The sequence below is a fragment of the Podarcis cretensis genome (genome assembly GCF_951804945.1).
Source record: "Podarcis cretensis genome assembly, chromosome: 8".
Lineage (NCBI taxonomy): Eukaryota > Metazoa > Chordata > Lepidosauria > Squamata > Lacertidae > Podarcis > Podarcis cretensis.
In genome coordinates, this window is record NC_137177.1 from 83318997 (window position 1) to 83335307 (window position 16311).

The following is a 16311-nucleotide window of genomic DNA, read 5'->3' on the forward strand; positions in this document are numbered from 1 at the left end:
CAGCCGGTCTCAGGCTGTAGAGCCCCCTCCCAGCAGAGATTCAGCATACCTTCTCCCAACCGACTTCCGGGAGTCTCTGTAGGACTCTGACAAGGCTTTGTAGCTGCTTAATTTTCTGATCAGTCAGTCACAATTGTGATTTTTGCATGTTTCGATGCTGCATGTTGCCCTGATACCTTATAATATAGAGGGGGGGGGGCGGTACAGAAATACTTCTATAAACAAATAAATGTCTTGCCCAGTCAGCTTCTGAGAATGCAGCAGGCCGGGAGCGCCGCCTGGTCCTTCAGATTGCAAAATATCCTGGGTTGACCTTGCCTGGGCTCCACTGTCCACGGAAGTAAACAAAGGCACAGCACACACTCCAGGGACTGGAGTCAAAGGTTCCGACTCCAGTCTGGCTACTCCTATTCCGAGGGAGCAATAGAGGCTGAAGGGAGCCCTTCCCACCCACTCACTCCACCTTACCTCTTGAATTCATTCCGGGCTGAATTCCGGAGTGACTCCTGATTTAAAGACCAGGAGGCCAGTTTGGCTAGAAATCCCTCCAAAGTCGAAATCTGCGGGACCAGAGATTTATAGAAGATTGGAAGCAGGGTATATGAATTATTTGAAGAGCGACTGTAACCAACAAATTACGCTAGTAGGACATCAAGAAGTTTTGTAAGGAGAAATATACGAAGGGTTACAAAGTAGAAAAAGATTGAATAAGATGTAAAAGTATGTTTAATTTGTGTTGAAAATGATATGTTAAAAAACTAATTTTATATATATATATGAAATCCCTCCAAAGTCCCTATTCTCATAAGCCCCTTATTTACATAAGCCGTCCCAGGTTCTGATTCAATCCCGGAATGTCTCGTTATTTTCCTTAGGATGTCCCTATTTTCATCAAATAAATGTTGGGGTCTTTGGAGTTATGCGACCCCTGAGCCAAGGAGATATGTAACTAGACAACCTTTAGAAGACATCTGAAGGCAGCCCTGTAGAGGGAAGTGTTTTTTTTAATGTTAGAAGCTGCCCAGAGTGGTTGGGGCAACAGAGTCAGATGGATGGGGTATTATTATTATTATTATTATTATTATTATTAGATAGGATATCCCTATTTTCATCACTGAGATGTTGGAGGATATGGAATTGTGGCTCTAAGGAGCCAGCTACGGTTCTGGGGGAAGCCATGCATTCTTCTTTAAATGTACGGAGCCCATCTCCGAAGCCTGAGGATCCAGACCTGGGTTTGGAGGCCTTTCGGCTGCCGTCCAGGGGCTCGCGCTAGGGGCTCCGGCTGCGAGGCTGATCTCCAACGCCTCCCGTCACCACCGATTAAGCCAGCCGGGCAAGATGCGGGCAAGCAGAGGCCTCTGCACCTGCCCCAGCCAGCCAGCTGCTCTCTTCCCCTTGCCCAAAGCTCTGGCTGAGCAGCCCTTAAAGAAGCAAAGCAGCTCTAGTCCACAGCAGGCTTCCCACCACCCCGCCCTGCTTTCTATCCCTTTTGTAAGGGAAGGAAACGAAGGCAGCCAGAGCAGGAAGGGCTGGCGGGAGCCCACAGGCAGAGCGCAGGCATCTCCCAGTTAGTCGCAGTGGCGCAGCGTGGGTTGTCAGCACCCGGGGCAAGGCAAGTAATTTGCGCCCCCTAACCTGTGGATTTGCACCCCCTAACCCGTGGATTTGCGCCCCCTAACCCTAACCCCCAGATGTTGCGCCCGGTGCGGCCGGCCCCTCCTGCACCCCCCACGCTACGCCACTGGTTAGTCGCCACCCAAATGCTCCAACCTTGAGGATGTTTCTGCTGCCCTAATAATAATAATACTTTATTTATACCCTGCCCCCTCCCCCCTGGCCAGAGCCGGGCTCAGGGCAGCTAACACCAGTAAAATTACAATAAAAACATAATATTGGGGGGGGGGGAGAAAAGAAAACAAAAACAATTTAAAATACGGGTTAAAGTACAATTTAAAATGCAGCCTCATTTTAATAGTAGCCCATTCTGTGTGTGGAGGGCAGTGCCGGATTTACATATAAAATAAACAAGCTATAGCTTAGGGCCCCACTCTCTTGGGGGGGGGGCAAAAAAAATTAAAGGAGGAAAAAACTTTATGCACATTTCCAAAATATAAGATAAACAACAAATCAAATGAAACCTACATACAGCAACAGTGTTTTGTGTTGTGTAGGCTCCTATGATGTAAGTAATGGGCCCCGCCTGCTGGTCTACTCCCTAAAACAGGGGTGACCAAACTTTTTTCAAAGAGGGCCAGATTTGATGAAGTGAACATGCATGAGGGCCAACCAGAGTTGTTAAACTTTTATTTGGAATGAAAGCCTTTTTTTACAATTTTACCCCAAAGCTTTTTTTTACGATTGAAGGAGATAAACTGCCACATGAGCCGGATTAAACCGACCGGCAGGCCAGATTAGGCCCCCTAATTGGACATTAGACATGCCTGCCCTAAAATATCACTGGTCTGTTCATTTCTATATACAGTGGTACATCAGGTTAAGAACTTAATTTGCTCTGGAGGTCCGTTCTTAACATGAAACTGTTCTTAACCTGAGGAAACACTTTAGCTAATGGGGCCTCCCGCTGCCGCCATGCAATTTCTGTTCTCATCCTGAAGCAAAGTTCTTAACCCGAGGTACTATTTCTGAGTTAGTGGAGTCTGTAACCTGAAGCGTCTGTGACCTGAAGAGTCTGTAGCCCGAGGTACCACTGTATAGGGGGCCTACATTCTGCATGGACCGGTTGCATGGCAACATGTGCAAATGGCTTTACAGTGGTACCTCTGGATACGAACGGAATCCGTTCTGGAGCCCCGTTCGCATCTAGAAGCAAACATAACCAGTGACAGCATGTCTGGGCACACATGCGTCGCATTCCGCCGCTTCTGCGCATGCGCGTGACGTTTTGAGCGTCTGTGCATGCGCAAGCGGCAAAACCCGGAAGTAACGCGCTCCGTAACTTCCAGGTTGCCGCGGAGCACAACCCGAAAGCACTCAACCTGAAGCGTATTCAACCCGAGGTATGACTGTAGATACCTATTAGGTCCATAAATTACCACATAGCATATATTCAACACAAAAACAGCGACCATTTGTTGTTGAGAAAGGACAGCTGGACATATAAAGGGCCCCTTTACCTTCAGTAGCTTAGGGCCTCATCAGACCTAAATCTGGCCCTGGAGCGGGGTGTCCATATAAGTCCCCAAAGTGACCCCCCCCCGGCTATAGCATTAGCATCAATTAAAACACACACACACGTGTGTAAAGACAGAAGCGGCTGGAACAGTTGTAGACTTGGAAGGGGCCCACGGGTCATCTAGTCCAACCCCCTGCGATGCAGGAATCTCAACTACAGCGTCCACAACAGATGGCCATCCAACCTCTGCTTAAAAACCTCCAAGGAAGGAGAGTCCACTGTTCCCCTGCAAAACAACAACAACAACAACAATAACAACAACAATTTATTATTTATACCCCGCCCATCTGGCTGGGCCTCCCCAGCCACTCTGGGCGGCTTCCATAGAAACCAAAAATACAGTAAAATATCACACGTTAAAAACTTCCCTGAACAGGGCTGCCTTAAGATGTCTTCTGAATGTCAGGTAGTTGTTTATCGCTTTGACATCTGCTGGAAGGGTGTTCCACAGGGCGGGCGCCACTACCGAGAAGGCCCTCTGCCTGGTTCCCTGTAGCTTTGCTTCTCGCAATGAGGGAACCGCCAGAAGGCCCTCGGCGCTGGACCTCAGCGTCCGGGCTGAATGATGGGGGTGGAGACGCTCCTTCAGGTATACTGGACCGAGGCCGTTTAGGGCTTTAAAGGTCAGCACCAACACTTTGAATTGTGCTCAGAAACGTACTGGGAGCCAATGTAGGTCTTTCAAGACCGGTGTTATGTGGTCTCGGTGGCCACCCCCAGTCACCAGTCTAGCTGCCGCATGCTGGATTAGTTGTAGTTTCCGAGTCACCTTCAAAGGTAGCCCCACGTAGAGTGCATTGCAGTAGTCCAAGCGGGAGATAACCAGAGCATGCACCACTCTGGCGAGACAGTCCACAGGCAGATAGGGTCTCAGCCTGCGTACCAGATGGAGCTGGTACACAGCTGCCCTGGACACGGATTTGACCTGTGCCTCCATGGACAGCTGTGAGTCCAAAATGACTCCCAGGCTGCGCACCTGGTCCTTCAGGGGCACAGTTACCCCATTCAGGACCAGGGAGTCCTCCACACCTGCCCGCCTCCTGTCCCCCAAAAACAGTACTTCTGTCTTGTCAGGATTCAACCTCAATCTGTCAAACAAAACTCTTACTCTCTAAAAGTTCTTCCTGATGTTTAGCTGGCACCAAAGGAACCCAGGGAACGCTCCCCTCCCGGGGGGGGGGGGGCTTCTCTTTCAGCATTTCATCTCTGCCCCCCTCCCCACCCCCCCACCCCGTCCTGGCATGCCAGGGCTCTTCCTTGGGTTGGGGAAATGAGGGCCGATCTTTTGCTTCGGCAGTAAAAAGCTGAGCTTTGAAATTCCTCTGCAGGATGGCGAGCCTGGGTGGTGAAGAGTTTTACAAGCCCAACTTCTTTCAAAAAAAGAAGACGGCCGCGCCCCCCGCCCCCTTGTATAACCATTAAGGGCCCCCCTTTGACGGGAGGGAGGCCAGGAAGCATCCTTGCTAATGGCTGGGGGAACAAACAGGCCTTGGTTGGGGAGGTGGGCTGGCGTGTTGCAAACTGAGGGCTATTTCCTTGCTCATTAAACAACCACAAAGACGCAGCTCAGCTGGTGGGGGGAGGATGTGTGATGGGGAGGGGGGCAGGGGGCTGGGGGAGGTGGTGTGTCCCCCCCCCCCCGCTTTTCACATGCAGAAAGCCCCCTCCCACTCCTCCCTCCCCTGGCCAAAGAGATGGTGCTTGAATTGACATCTGGCTGCTACACCCCCCAATATGATATTTAGCATTTTCAGGTTAACTGGCCGCCCAATTTTTTTCCTGTGTTAATCTTTGTGCTTATAAAGCCAGGGCTGATGCAAATGTGTTACTTCCAACTTGAACGGGTTCGGGTAGGTGTCCCCCAGCTTACTGAAGGCTGTACAGTATGTATAACAGGGACTCCTTTTGGGCATGGGGAGAGCTGCACTTCCATGTCTCCCTATTATTGTATAGAGCTCTTTTTATCATAAGGGAAAACTGCTCGGACCCAGGCACAAGTGGAAGTCTGCCCATGCTTTCTTTTGCTTAGTTGTGTGCTCATTGCGGAAGGAATTTGGCACCTCTTAGAGCAATGTTTAAGTGAGCTCCTTTTCACACAAGAAGTACCCCCAAACTGCAGGAGGTGGGAATGTGTTAAAAATTCCTTGTGAAGTGACAGACAGGGTGGTGAGGGCCTTATGTTTTCCCTTCTATATGCCTTTCTCACCAATCTACTCCAGTCCACCTGCATTTTGGTAAACATTGCTTGGCCAGGGAAACTGCATGGCCAACTTTGAAGGATGGCTGCGTTTCAGATTGTGATAAGAATTTTAAAGTCTTGTTCTTGTTGTTTAGTCGTTTAGTCATGTCCGACTCTTTGTGACCCCCTGGACCAGAGCACTCCAGGCACTCCTGTCTTCCACTGCCTCCCGCAGCTTGGTCAGACTCATGTTTGTAGCTTTGAGAACACTGTCCAACCATCTCGTCCTCTGTCGTCCCCTTCTTCTTGTGCCCTCCATCTTTCCCAACATCAGGGTCTTTTCCAGGGAGTCTTCTCTTCTCATGAGGTGGCCAAAGTATTGGAGCCTCAGCTTCAGGATTTAAAGTCTTAGATATATAATAAATGTTCATAAATGTACCAACCAAGCACATACGTAGATCAGCACAGGAAGACCGACATGAAACCATTTTTGATTCCCAAACTGACCAAATGTTTTCTGTGCAGTGTAAAAGGAAAATGGAAAAGCCTCCCCACTGTCTTTTCGCACAAACTGGACAAGTACTCCATTAAACGTGGATCTGAGTTCTGCCGCCTCCTTTCTTGGGAAAGCTCACCAGCTCTGGCCCCAAACTGATGCAAGCTCCCAGCAGCTCACGGCATCTACCCAGCACCTTTTCCTGCTGGAGAGGGGAAAGGGGTGTAAAGGTTAACAAGCCCCTTAATTGCTAATTGCTGTGAAATGGGCAGGCCGGGATGGCGGCTGCCTCTCCCGCTCTACACTGCCAGCCGTGAGCCCAGAGGGGAGCTTGCTGGCCTGCCAGGGCCTTGAGGGAGTGGTGGTCTCTAGCGTGTTGCCAGGTCTCTTGTTGGCACCTCGTTTTGGAAGCTGGCCCTGGGGTTTGAGGGATGCCAACTGTTGCACAGGCTACAACAGCTGGATCTGGGAATTCATCCCCTCAGGGCTGCTTTCCACAGGAGTATGCTTTTATTGTTTGTTTGTTTGTTTGTTTGTTTGCTTGCTTCTATTTATTATTACATTTATATTCCATCTTCCTTCCAAGGAGCTCAAGGTGGCAGTTCCCAGCACCACCATTGTCCACTCTCCAGCTAGAGCTCCTCTGCCTCTAACAATAATTTTAGTGTAACAAGTGGTGCTTTCCCCAACGTGAAAATGTAGAGCAGGTGCTTCTCTCATCCCAGGCACAGAGTGGGCTGCGGAAGGATCAGGTCCAAAGGGTCAGAAACTATCCGACGGAAGTGAGCCTGTTTTTATTCTACAGGCCTCTCTGGATTCAATCAACCTCCCCCAAGCTGGTGTCCCTCTGATGTTTTGGACCTACAACTCTCACCAGCCTCCAGTAACATAGTCCACTCGGAACCACAGCTTGGGGAAAGCTGGCCTTGAAGTCTGGCACATTGCTGTCAACTTACAGATTTGAAAATAAGGGACCAGCAGCCTTGAAAATAAGGGACCAGCAGCCAAAATAAGGGACCTGCAGCCTCACCTGTTCCAGGCACTCCAGTCTTCCTGTCCTCCTGCAGTCTGGTCAAACTCATGCTGGTAGCTTCGAGAACACTGTCCAACCAACTTTGTAACCAGAGGTTCAACTGAATAGAATCTGAATCACATGCACCACAAGGCCTATGCAGCCTCAAATTAAGATGGCTCCCCGGCCTGGCTTTGCACTGCAAAGTTTGCAGCAGCACGTGCAACAAAATGGCATCCAGCATTCAAAAAACCCCTCAGCTTGCATTAACTAGCCACACACAAGGCATGCAAGCTCCACCCCCCAGTCGTTCTTAGACTTCTTATTGGGTGAGCAACACAGCCAAGCAACACAGCTGGAGCCTCCCTCCGCCCTGGCCGGCAGGGAGGGAGGGAGAGGAGCTGCTTCCTTTGAAATTTAAGGGACATCATTTAATGGACATTTAAGGGACATCTATCAATAAGGGACAGCAGCAGGACATGGCGCTGAAATAAGGGACTGTCCCTTCAAATAAGGGACACTTGACAGCTATGGTCTGGCAGGGTTCATTGGGTTCATTCAAATTATAGGAACTAATTTGGAGAGCATTTGGGTTTGCTTTTTCGACTGTTGTTCGCCCTGCAAGATTTCTTTTCCCCTCCATAAAGCTTCTTCTGCCTGCTTCTCCCCAACTTCTTTCTCTGGGTGAGAGATCCATTTTCATCCGGGCAGAAATCGTCTTCCTTGGCCCACCTCCAAGGAGGAGAAGGAGGGGAGAAGAGACAAAGCAACAGATTAAATTTGAGGGTTTGAGGCAGATGTGCAAGGAGTGTGATCTTCCCCTGACAAGTCCAGGTGTGGGGAGCAAGGAGGGGGTGGAACAAAAGGCGGAAAGAAGGGTTGAATGGGATTTTTAATCTTGGCAAAGATCCGGGGTGGGGTGGGGTAGGCAGGGGTGGGGTAGAGGTTTGACTGCTAGAGGCAATCACATAAACGTGTGGGGCTCAAACCGTTAAGGGTCAAAATTATTCTGCCTGGGAAGCTAGACAGATCCACCACAGACCCTGCGGCAACCGAGAGATTCTGTGAACAAGTAGCCAGCTGGAAATGCAACCAGGTCGTTCTTTTCCTCCGTGTGGATCAAAGCTGGTTTTGGAGGGGGAAACACATCAAAATACATTATTTCCTTAAAAAAACAACAGGATATGAGTTGTGGGCCATTGCTTTTTTTCAAGAAAAATAGGTGCCTGAACTCACCACGAAGTTGTTACAGTAAGTCGCCGTGTGACTTGGGGCAGCCCTGAACAGAGGCTGATTTGACAGCAGCTGTGTTCATCAGCCATGGAGGTGCTAAAAACTATGGCAAGCTGTCTCCCTGGCTGGTTTGGGGGTTGCCCCTGGTTCTGGTGCAGGTTAAATAAATACGCCCCTGCCTCCCTTCAATGGCTAGGGTGGATGGCTAGGGAAGCTCGGCAGGGCCCTCGTGCAAACACGCCCACGTGCGAACGGTAGACGCCTGACTGGAAAGCTTAAAGCCCGCTGCCGCTACATGGGAGAAGGATTGAAGAAAAGGAAATATGAATTGGCCCCATCCCATAGCTTGACCAAGGAGCTAGGTGGAGTCATAGATCTAAAAAAGCTGTAGACTTGCAGCTTCCGTTTTGACTCAAAATGTTCGTTTTGGGCTTCTCAGAAGTACATGAAAGGAAGAAGTGGGTGGAGGGGACACCAGCCTGCAATGGCACCCACCTGAGAGGTTCCAGAACTATGGTCCGGCACACTCCAGCTGAAGAAAAAAGCATTGGTTGTGGCTAAGACAAGCGGTGTGCAGCACATTGGATGCACAGCAACAGGTTTCTGAATGCAGCTGGAGGCTTCATTTATGTGCTCAACTGGCTGGGGCAGCCCTTGTTTCTGAACCCTAAGACACTGTCCCTGTCCTTGCCTGTGGGAGAGGCCTTTTAAAAACATTGCCAGAGTTCACCAGGGAATGTTAACAGATTTCCCTGCTCCGTGTCAGCCCTTGAGAGTGAGACAAAGGTCACACAGCCAGTCACAAGAGACAGGCAAGCCAGGGGAGTGTGGGGTTCGAGGAAGGAAGGAAGAAACCTCTCATCCCAAGCAGGAGAAGGATCACATTTTTGTTGCTGGGGTGACAAACATTGCAAGGAATGCTCTGGAGGGTGAAGTTCCCCTGCATGGAGAACTTTCTTGCCTGGAGGGTAAATTCCACAGGATGACACCACCAGCCTGAACCCAGGAAGAGATGCCCCCCTCCCTCTCCTCCCCCCCCCCCCAGGGCTAGAAGCTGGGAGGTGACTGTGCAAGGGAAGGCAGGCAAAGGGAAGCTGCAAGCCATGGGAGGGTCAAAAGAAGACCCCTCCGAGTTCCTATCCCAGCTTTCCCACAAGGATGCCCAAAGTCCTGAGCCTTTGACATTCCAACCTAGCCCATCTCCAAAGCCTTTTCTTGGTGGTGCCTCCTGTGAGCCCCCCATGGCGTTCCCAGTATTAGCAGGCACAGGGATGGAACAAGACTTGGATCTCTGGCAACTGAGGGCAGGCAAGGAGGGGAGGAGAGAGCAGGAAATTCTAATTGGCCAAAAAGCCCAGCCATCTCTTGGATCTGCCAAGAATGGTGGTCACAGAGAGAGGCAGTCTTTGTGGACGCAGTGCATGGCCTCAGATTGTCTTTGGGTGGAAACACTGAGGGTTTTTTTTTTTAATATGCCTGTTGTCTTTGTCCATGGAGTTTTCTTGGCAGGGATACAGGAGTGGCTTGCCGGTTCCTGCTCCAGGTGGATCACATTTGGTCGAAACTCTCCACTATGACCTGTTCATCTTGGGTGGCTATGCACAGCATAGCTCATAGCTTCTCTGAGTTATTCAATCCCCTTCGCCACAGCGTCTTAAAAAGCAGAGACATCACCTTGCTGACAAAGGTCTGTATAGCTAAAGCTACGATTTTCCCAGTAGTGATGTATGGAAGTGAGAGCTGGACCATAAAGAAGGCTGATCGCCGAAGAATTGATGCTTTTGAATTATGGTGCTGGAGGAGACTCTTGAGAGTCCCATGGACTGCGAGAAGATCAAACCTCTCCATTCTGAAGGAAATCAGCCCTGAGTGCTCACTGGAAGGACAGATTGTGAAGCTGAGGCTCCAATACTTTGGCCACCTCATGAGAAGAGAAGACTCCCTGGGAAAGACCCTGATGTTGGGAAAGATGGAGGGCACAAGGAGAAGGGGACGGCAGAGGACGAGATGGTGGGACAGTGTTCTCGAAGAGTCGGACATGACTAAACAACAACAACTGAGGGGTTTGGGACACCGTTGGTGAGGTGCAAGGAGCAGGTCAGTAATAATTCACTCAGTGTTAGGGGACACCGTTGGTGAGATGGTAATAACTCACTTGGTGTCAGGGAAGTTAACTCTTTATTCAAAGAAACAAACAGCTCAGGCCTAGTGAGCATGGCAACTCTTCCCAGAAGCGTACCCTCCAAGTATCCTGATATTCCAGGGACAGTCCCAGAATTACAAAAGGCACCCCAGCTTCTAATTTGATCCCAGAATGTCCCTCTCCCCCCCCCCGCCAGCACTGCCACCGAGCTCGGGGCGGAGGATGAGGCAGCGCTTGTCCCAAGCAACACCAACGGCAGCTGCAGCTCTTTGCTGTAGGAAACTGCCCCAATCCCTGAACACAGAGGATCGCATGCATTAAAACTTCCCAGGGCCGGTAATTCTCCCTCAAGCCGCAAACTGCCTTAGGCAGACCTCTCTGGCCTTGCTGTGAGAGAGGATGAAAACACTGGGAATTGTAAAGCACTCTGTGCGCTGAGGAAAGCAGAAGGAGGAACACAAATGACACGTTTCTCCAAAGTCACCCCGGGGACCCAGAAACACGTGTGACCTCTTGGCCCGACCACAGAACTGACGTAGAGCATGGCGCTCTCTTTGCGTGACAGGATCGGCCCCGGGGCACTTTTTCAAAACAGGCCAGGAAGATGCCCACATCTCAAAAGGAAACGCAGGTGTCTGATGACAGCAGGAACTAAATGGCCAGTCTACATACCGCAAGACTGACTCCAGAGAGAGGGAACAGAGAGAGGGGGACAGAAGCCTGACCAATTGGTTTACAACCCCCGCCCCCAGCAGTATTTATTGAGATTGTACGCCCAAGTCACTGCATTTTAAATGACAACGTTTTAAAGCCCATTTGTCCATCTGGCTATAGTTGGCGAAACCCTGCAGAAACTGAAGGTGTCCATTTATTAATGCTAATAAATAGCCTAAACGTCATGTAACTGAAATCGCGGCCTCTTTCCTGCTTGGATCCCTCTTCCTCCTCTTCCAATCTACTGTCTCCTCTGTACTGATGTCTAGACTGCAAGCGCCTCAGGGCAGGGACCTCTCCCCGTATAATTTGTAAAGTGCCACACACAAACACACACACACACACGGATTATTCCTGTCTCATTTTCTTTTGCACAAACTTAAATAGCTTTCTTGTTGGTTTTTGCCCATTCCCACGCTGTACCCAGCCATTCTTTAGCAGTCGGAATTGCCGTTTGCTTCCAATGTCTGACATATGTATCTGCGCATAGCAATGTTTAGCTTTGGGGATAAAAAACAAAAACGGAGCTAGCTTTGCCTCTGAATACCAGTTGCTGGCAATCCCAAGTTGCTGTGCTCTTTATGACTTGGGTGCCTGAGCACGATTCTACCCAGCCACAGCTCAAGCCTCAACGGAGTCTACTTGTCATTTGTGACGGCCAGTTTGGCCAGTTCACCCGGGCAAAGCAGGACAGTGCTGGGCACTCCCCTAGCTTAAAGCAAAACACATGTCCCTTTCTGTCCACTCAGGATCCACATCTGAATTGTAGCTGCTAAAAAATGTTTAGGGGTACTCTCATTTTCCTATTCATATTGAAATACTGCCCCTCAATGAGGCCAAACTTAGATTCACAAAATGTTTAGGAGTATGCGTACCCCTGCATCCCCCCAGAAAAAAAGCACCGTTATAATTATAATTTTATTAAATTTTCTGTTTTACAATTTAAAATACTCATTTAAACATCCTTAAAATATCAATGACTTCCCTTCTTCTATCTCCATGTTTCATTCTGCATATCATAAATCCCTGCATACTTTACAAAAACTAAACCATTCAGTATTCCATTATTGCATCCATCAAGACTTATTTACACTGTTGAATTTATCTTAATGCTGCCCACGTTTTCAGGTGTACGCTTATATTCAATAAACGTTTTCCAATCTTCTCTAAACCGATATTCTTCTTGTTCTCTTATTTTATATGTTAAGTCTGCAAGCTGGGTATATTCTGTCGGCTTAAGTTGCCATTCTTCTTTAGTTAGGACCTCGCTCGTTTTCCATTTTTGGGCTAACAAAACATAGGTCCGCTGTAGCAGCATACATAAATAACCTTTTTTGACACCTGGGAATTTCAAGAAGGGATTTCTAACAGCTTTTGCGAGGCTTGTTTGGGTGAAGGATAGGGCTGCCGTATATCCAGGGGGGGAATTTCTGAAATGTGGCACTTTGTCTTGGATCAATAATTTTGGGGTCTTCTTTTAAAAAGCTCAATAACTTTCGGGGTGTCCTGGTTTTTACTTTTTGAAATATGGCAACCCTATGCAGGAGCCCCCAGTGAATCTTCCAAGCCTCTAAGGCAGAGGTAGGAAACCTAAGGCCCGTGGGCCGGGTGCGGCCCAATCGCCTTCTCAATCCGGCCCACGGATGGTCCGGGAATCAGCATGTTTTTACATGAGTAGAATGTGTGCTTTTATTTAAAATGCATCTCTGAGTTATTTGTGGGGCCTGCCTGGTGTTATTACATGAGTAGAATGTGTGCTTTTATTTAACATGCATCTCTGGGTTATTTGTGAGGCATAGGAATTTGTTCATTTCCCACCCTCCAAAATATAGTCCGGCCCCCCACAAGGTCTGAGAGACAGTGGCCCACGGCTGAAAAAGTTTACTAACCCCTGACCTAAGGCTTAAGGTAAAGGTAAAGGGGCCCCTGACTGTTAGGTCCAATCGTGGCTGACTCTGGGGTTGCGGCGCTCATCTCGCTTTATTGGCCAAGGGAGCCGGCGTACAGCTTCCGGGTCATGTGGCCAGCGTGACTAAGCCACTTCTGGCAAACCAGAGCAGCACATGGAAACGCCGTTTACCTTCCCGTCGGAGCGGTACCTATTTATCTACTTGCACTTTGACGTGCTTTCGAACTGCTAGGTTGGCAGGGGCTCACCCCGTTGCAGGGATTCCAACCGCCAGCCTTCTGATCAGCAAGTCCTAGGTGCCACCCGTGCCCTTCTAAGGCTTAAAAGTAAAGGTACCCCTGCCCGTACGGGCCAGTCGTGTCCGACTCTAGGGTTGTGCGCTCATCTCACTTAAGAGGCCGGGAGCCAGCGCTGTCCGGAGACACTTCCGGGTCATGTGGCCAGCATGACGAAGCTGCTCTGGTGAGCCAGCACCAGTGCAGCACACGGAAACGCCGTTTACGTTCCCACTATAAAGCGGTACCTATTTATCTACTTGCACTTTAGGGGTGCTTTCGAACTGCTAGGTGGGCAGGAGCTGGGACCGAACGACGGGAGCTCACCCCGCCGCGGGGATTCGATCGGCAAGTCCTAGGCACTGAGGTTTTACCCACAGCGCCACCCGTGTCCTTCTAAGGCTTAGAAGGCAGCAAATCCAGGTTGTCACAGGCGAAACTGAAAATGAACAGCAAGGACAGGAGGCAAAGGAGAGGGCTGGGGAAATGGGGCTGCCCAGGAGGCAAGGCAGGGAGCAGAAGGCAAAGAGTCAGCAGCACTCCTGTCTCTCGGCTGACGCCCAGCCAGGCCGTTCTCAGGCTTGGGAGCCATTTCTGTGCAGCCCAAGTGATTTATCACCCACTGCCAGGGCACCCTCCTCTCCAGAGGCCTACTTGTGACCAGTTAGACCTAAGCCGTCCCTGTTAGCTTTGCCTGTTTCAAACTGGGGAGACTCCACCCTCTCCTGGGAACAAACTGGTTTCATCCCCTGGTAGTGGCTGTTTCTTCTTCTGGTTACAAAATCTCACCATCTCTGCCTCCTGACCTACTTTCATGGGTCACAGTAAGAGGGCAACATCTTCCCAGCTGCCTGTCACCTCCTGCCAATGTAGCAGCCTCCTTTGTACAAATATCCCTGGGGCAGCAGGAACCTCTGAGGGCTTAAAGGCAACAGTTCCACTACCAGAACATTCGACATTCATCAATGAGTTTGTGCAAAAGTCTGCATGTTTGGATTCAGGGCCACACTCGGCCCATTTAGAGGGCTTGATGTGAGTTGTTGTTGTTGTTGTTGTTGTTGTTGTTCTATATGCCACCCATCTGACTGGGTTGCCCCACCCAGCCACACTGGGCAGCTTCCAACAAAATATTTAAAAGGTCATGCAACGTTGATCGGCCACTATAAAAGAAGCTAATGAATAAGAAAACAGCAACCTGGAAATATGAAGATCTTAAACCACAGCAATCATGCCCTCTGGCCTGGTGTTTCGGTCCCCTACGCTGGCGGGAGGGCGCACTGTCAGTGGCAACAGAGAGGGCACTCTGTATGTGCTCAGAGGCACCCTCTCTTTATTTTCATTTCAAATACCCCAGGGTTGAGTCCTCCTGACATTTTAAACAGGTTCTGGGACTGAGACCTGCCTCCGGTTAAGCCCTAAGAAACACACTTAACTGGCTTCTGATGTAAATTTCAGGAAATGCTTCTGTTCAGAAGGAAGAGGGACCTTAAAAACATAAGCAGAGAGGTCACTAAGGGTGCCTGTGTGTGTGTGTGTGTGTGTGTGTGTAGTTTTTGTTGTTTACATTTGCAAATACGACCTTTCTGAATTATGTCACTCCTTAGAATCTCATGTGCATAGTGGATAATGTAACACTCTGACAGTTTTGGGCTGATTCAAATCCCGGACAAGACTTACTTTATTCAGTCTCCAATGAGTAGAAAAAGCACAACACCCGCCCCCCCAAACCCTGCACAGCTGAGGCACCAGGGAGCCACTGAGGTCAGGCTCAAAGCGCACTAGTCATGAGTCAGCTACTTCCAATCCTTCACAAGTGCTGGGTTTCACTGTGCGAGCATCAACTCGCTCTAGCTCCTTCCAGGGAAGAATGTTCCACAACATCCCTGGGTAACTTGTTCTGAGGTTGCCCAACCATTCTGACTAGGAAGTACCTTGAGAGAGAAACCTTTTGCCAAAAGTGCCCTGCCCTACATCAATCCTCCCATCTGTCACCCTGGAGGTATGAGGCCGATGACCCGCCTTTCAGCTGGGACATTTGGGACCAGAGGCGGCATCATCCTGGTCACCCTTCAAAGGCTGGTAGATCTGATCTGTGAGGCTCAGTTAAACCATAGCGAACTGTGCATCACCTGCACGTTTTCAGGCATCTCACGCAGGACAGTTTGCCAGCCACTGGAGCTGCAGGTTACCTTCTGCAGATTGCCAGCTGCACATTCCACCGTAAGGCACCGAAACGCTTTCGAAATGGCCTTGCTTGGGGATTAACCCACAACTGCTCAAGATGCATTTAGTGCAGTTTTAACCTCCCCGCCTTCACACACAAGGCCTTGCCTGCGGACCCTGAGGCTGGCAGCTGCTGCTTTTTGCGGCAAAAGCCAACAGCTGGAAGGAAGGGGCTGCAGTGGCTTCCTGGCATCTGCACCTTGGCGTGCCGGCTGCTCTCTTCAAAACAAATTGCTGTTACGGCTCTGGCTGAACCTTTACGATCCGTTTTCCTGCTTTCTTCTGCCTGGGATGGCGTTTGGCCTGCGGGCCTCACCTGAACTTTACAGGCTCGCTTTTCCGCCTCCGTTAATATTTATAGTGGCAGAATAAATGCCACACTGGTTTATATTTTTAGAAGGGTCACCTAGAACTGGAGGGGAGGGGTACAGAGGACAGAAGGGAAACGATAATTTCTCCAAAGGGATGCAAGAAAAGCAGGCAAAGTGGTCCTTGGGGAAGAGGGTGGCAACTAGGCCTGCTGTTAAATGCCTCTTTGCATATAATGTGCACTTTAAAAAAAATGCAAATAGCAGCTGTTGTGGAGCGAGCAGAGGGGCTGTTAATTAAAGGCAAACTGTAAGAAGCCAAATGGTGAAATGAGAAAGGAAAAACGATCTCTATCAAGAAGGAATTAAATAGAATGCCAGAGCATTGCAAGCAAGATGACCAGGGGTTTGGAGCATGGAAAAGCCAATGTATTGGGGGTTTTTTTAGTTTTAGAAAAATAATAATACCTCCCAACTGGAACACTGAAGTTGCAAGGATATAATTTTATGTCTCATAAATGCATCAATTTATTTCTATAGATAATTAAATGATGTGCATTGCCAGATCTTTAAACTGTTTTATGATGCAATGTTAAATGTAGTTTGATATTTTGTTTTTAAGG